Source organism: Camelus bactrianus, unplaced genomic scaffold (genome assembly GCF_048773025.1).
Source record: "Camelus bactrianus isolate YW-2024 breed Bactrian camel unplaced genomic scaffold, ASM4877302v1 HiC_scaffold_43, whole genome shotgun sequence".
NCBI lineage: Eukaryota > Metazoa > Chordata > Mammalia > Artiodactyla > Camelidae > Camelus > Camelus bactrianus.
Genome location: NW_027413959.1, coordinates 3,604,281 through 3,608,992, shown reverse-complemented (window position 1 = coordinate 3,608,992; position 4,712 = coordinate 3,604,281).

The window sequence follows — 4,712 nt, the reverse complement described above, 5'->3', positions numbered from 1 at the left end:
CATAAGACGGAACCTCCCCACACTCAGAATTCCGGAACACGGCTGACTGTGTGGGGGAGGTTCGGGGCCGCCCTCCACGCAGCTGCCTGGTGTCACAGGTGTTCCCTGGCAGTGAGAAGTCCGCTAATTACCTCCCCTGTCCATGGGGAGGCACTAGATGCTACCTGCGTTTCCAGCCCAACCCCCTCCTTTCCTCCGCAGCCAGCAATGGGACGGACTGGGAGAAGACACTCGAAAGGCTCCTAGTAGATCCCGGGTGCTGCAGACAGAAGACGGAACCTCCCCACACTCAGAATTCCGGAACACGGATGACTGTGTGGGGGAGGTTCGCGGCCGCCCTCCACGCAGCTGCCTGGTGTCACAGGTGTTCCCTGGCAGGTGGAAGTCCGCTAATTACCTCCCCTGTCCATGGGGAGGCACTAGATGCTATCTGCTTTTCGAGCACAACCCCCTCATTTCCCCGGCAGCCAGCACAGGGAGGGACTCTGGGAAGACACTCGAAGGGCTCCTAGGAGATCCCGGGTGCTGCAGACAGAAGACGGAACCTCCCCACACTCAGAATTCCGGAACACGGTTGACTGTGTGGGGGAGGTTCGGGGCCGCCCTCCACGCAGCTGCCTGGTGTCACAGGTGTTCCCTGGCAGGGGGAAGTCCGCTAATTACCTCCCTTGTCCATGGGGAGGCACAAGATGCTACCTGCTTTTCCAGCCCAATCCCCGCCTTTCACCGGCAGCCCGCAGTGGGAGGGATTCGAGGAAGACACTCGAAGGGCTCCTAGGAGATCCGGGGTGCTGCAGACAGAAGACGGAACCTCCCCACACTCAGAATTCCGGAACACGGTTGACTGTGTGGGGGAGGTTCGGGGCCGCCCTCCACGCAGCTGCCTGGTGTCACAGGTGTTCCCTGGCAGGGGGAAGTCCGCTAATTACCTCCCCTGTCCATGGGGATGCACTAGATGCTACCTGCGATTCCAGCCCAACCCCCCATTTCCCTGGCTGCCCGCACAGGGAGGGACTCGGGGAAGACTCTCGAAGGGCTCCTAGGAGATCCCGGTTGCTGCAGACATAAGACGGAACCTCCCCTCACTCAGAATTCCGGAACACGGATGACTGTGTGGGTGAGGTTTAGGGCCGCCCTCCACGCAGCTGCCTTGTGTCACAGGTGTTCCCTGGCAGGTGGAAGTCCGCTAATTACCTCCGCTGTCCATGGGGAGGCACTAGATGCTACCTGCGTTTCCAGCACATCCCCCTCCTTTCCCTGGCAGCCCGCACAGGGAGGGACTCTGGGAAGACACTCCAAGGGCTCCTAGGAGATCCCGGGTGCTGCAGACCGAAGACGGAACCTCCCCACACTCAGAATTCCGGAACACGGCTGACTGTGTGGAGGAGTTTCGGGGCCGACCTCCACGCAGCTGCCTGGTGTCACAGGTGTTTCCTGGCAGGGGGAAGTCCGCTAATTACCTCCATTGTCCATGGGGAAGCACTAGATGCTACCTGCGTTTCCAGCCCAACCCCCGCCTTTCCCAGGCTGCCCGCACTGGGAGGGACTGGAGGAAGACTCTCGAAGGGCTCCTAGGAGATCCCGGTTGCTGCAGACAAAAGACGGAACCTCCCCACACTCAGAATTCCGGAACACGGGTGACTGTGTGGGTGAGGTTTAGGGCCGCCCTCCACACAGCTTCCTGGTGTCACAGGTGTTCCCTAGTAGGGGGAAGACCGCTAATTACCTCCCCTGTCCATGGGGAGGCACTAGATGCAACCTGTGTTTCCAGCCCAACCCCCGCCTTTCCCCGGCAGCCCGCAGTGGGAGGGATTCGGGGAAGACACTCGAAGGGCTCCTAGGAGATCCCGGGTGCTGCAGACAGAAGACGGAACCTCCCCACACTCAGAATTCCGGAACACGGCTGACTGTGTGGGGGAGATTCGGGGCCGCCCTCCACGCAGCTGCCTTGTGTCACAGGTGATCCCTGGCAGGTGGAAGTCCGCTAATTACCTCCCCTGTCCATGGGGAGGCACTAGATGCTACCTGAGTTTCCAGCCCAACCTCCGCCTTTCCCCGGCAGCCCGCAGTGGGAGGGATTCGGGGAAGACACTCGAATGCCTCCTAGGAGATCCCTTGTGCTGCAGACAGAAGACGGAACCTCCCCACACTCAGAATTCCGGAACACGGCTGACTGTGTTGGGGAGGTTCGGGGCCGCCCTCCACGCAGCTGCCTGGTGTCACAGGTGTTCCCTGGCAGGGGGAATTCCGCTAATTACCTCCCTTGTCCATGGGGAGGCACAAGATGCTACCTGCTTTTCCAGCCCAACCCCCGCCTTTCACCGGCAGCCGCAGTGGGAGGGATTCGAGGAAGACTCTCGAAGGGCTCCTAGGAGATCCCGGGTGCTGCAGACAGAAGACGGAACCTCCCCACACTCAGAATTCCGGAACACGGCTGACTGTGTGGGGGAGGTTCGGGGCCGCCCTCCACGCAGCTGCCTGGTGTCACAGGTGTTCCCTGGCAGGGGGAAGTCCGCTAATTACCTCCCTTGTCCATGGGGAGGCACTAGATGCTACCTGCGTTTCCAGCCCAACCCCCGCCTTTCCCTGGCTGCCCGCACTGGGAGGGAGTCGGGGAAGACTCTCGAAGGGCTCCTAGGAGATCCCGGGTGCTGCAGACAGAAGACGGAACCTCCCCACACTCAGAATTCCGGAACACGTTTGACTGTGTGGGGGAGGTTCGGGGCCGCCCTCCACGCAGCTGCCTGGGTCACAGGTGTTCCCTGGCAGATGGAAGTCCGCTAATTACCTCCCCTGTCCATGGGGAGGCACTAGATGCTACCTGCGTTTCCAGCACAACCCCCTCCTTTCCCCGGCAGCCCGCACAGCGAGGGACTCTGGGAATACACTCGAAGGGCTCCTAGGAGATCCCGGGTGCTGCAGACATAAGACGGAACCTCCCCACACTCAGAATTCCGGAACACGGCTGACTGTGTGGGGGAGGTTCGGGGCCGCCCAACACGCAGCTGTCTGGTGTCACAGGTGTTCCCTGGCAGGGGGAAGTCCGCTAATTACCTCCCCTGTCCATGGGGAGGCACTAGATGCTACCTGAGTTTCCAGCCCAACCCCCGCCATTCCCCGGCAGCCCGCAGTGGGAGGGATTCGGGGAAGACACTCGAAAGGCTCCTAGGAGATCCCGGGTGCTGCAGACAGAAGACGGAACCTCCCCACACTCAGAATTCCGGAACACGGCTGACTGTGTGGGGGAGGTTCGGGGCCGCCCTCCACGCAGCTGCCTGGTGACACAGGTGTTCCCTGGCAGGGGGAATTCCGCTAATTACCTCCCCTGTCCATGGGGAGGCACTAGATGCTACCTGAGTTTCCAGCCCAAACCCCGCCTTTCCCTGGCTGCCGGCACTGGGAGGGACTCGGGGAAGACTCTCGAAGTGCTCCTAGGAGATCCCGGGTGCTGCAGACAGAAGACGGAACCTCCCCACACTCAGAATTCCGGAACACGTCTGACTGTGTGGTCGAGGTTTGGGGCCGCCCTCCACGCAGCTGCCTGGTGTCACAGGTGTTCCCTGGCAGGGGGAAGTCCGCTAATTACCTCCCTTGTCCATGGGGAGGCACTAGATGCTACCTGCTTTTTAGCCCAACCCCCGCCTTTCCCCGGCTGCCCGCACTGGGAGGGACTCGGGGAAGTCTCTCGAAGGGCTCCTAGGAGATCCCGGTTGCTGCAGACATAAGACGGAACCTCCCCACACTCAGAATTCCGGAACACGGATGACTGTGTGGGTGAGGTTTAGGGCCGCCCTCCACGCAGCTGCCTTGTGTCACAGGTGTTCCCTGGCAGGTGGAAGTCCGCTAATTACCTCCCCTGTCCATGGGGAGGAACTAGATGCTACCTGCGTATCCAGCACATCCCACTCCTTTCCCTGGCAGCCCGCACAGGGAGGGACTCTGGGAAGATACTCGAAGGGCTCCTAGGAGATCCCGGGTGCTGCAGACAGAAGACGGAACCTCCCCACACTCAGAATTCCGGAACACGGCTGACTGTGTGGGGGAGGTTCGGGGCCGACCTCCACGCAGCTGCCTGGTGTCACAGGTGTTCCCTGGCAGGGGGAAGTCCGCTAATTACCTCCCTTGTCCATGGGGAGGCACTTGATGCTACCTGCGTTTCCAGCCCAACCCCCGGGTTTCCCCGGCTGCCCGCACTGGGAGGGACTCAGGGAAGACTCTCGAAGGGCTCCTAGGAGATCCCGGATGCTGCAGACAAAAGACGGAACCTCCCCACACTCAGAATTCCGGAACACGGGTGACTGTGTGGGTGAGGTTTAGGGCCGCACTCCACACAGCTTCCTGGTGTCACACGTGTTCCCTAGAAGGGGGAAGACCGCTAATTACCTCCCCTGTCCATGGGGAAGCACTAGATGCAACCTGTGTTTCCAGCCCAACCCCCGCCTTTCCCCGGCAGCCCGCAGTGGGAGGGATTCGGGGAAGACACTCGAAGGGCTCCTAGGAGATCCCGGGTGCTGCAGACAGAAGACGGAACCTCCCCACACTCAGAATTCCGGAACACGGCTGACTGTGTGGGGGAGTTTCGGGGCCGCCCTCCACGCAGCTGCCTTGTGTCACAGGTGATCCCTGGCAGGTGAAAGTCCGCTAATTACCTCCCCTGTCCATGGGGAGGCACTAGATGCTACCTGAGTTTCCAGCCCAACCTCCGCCTTTCC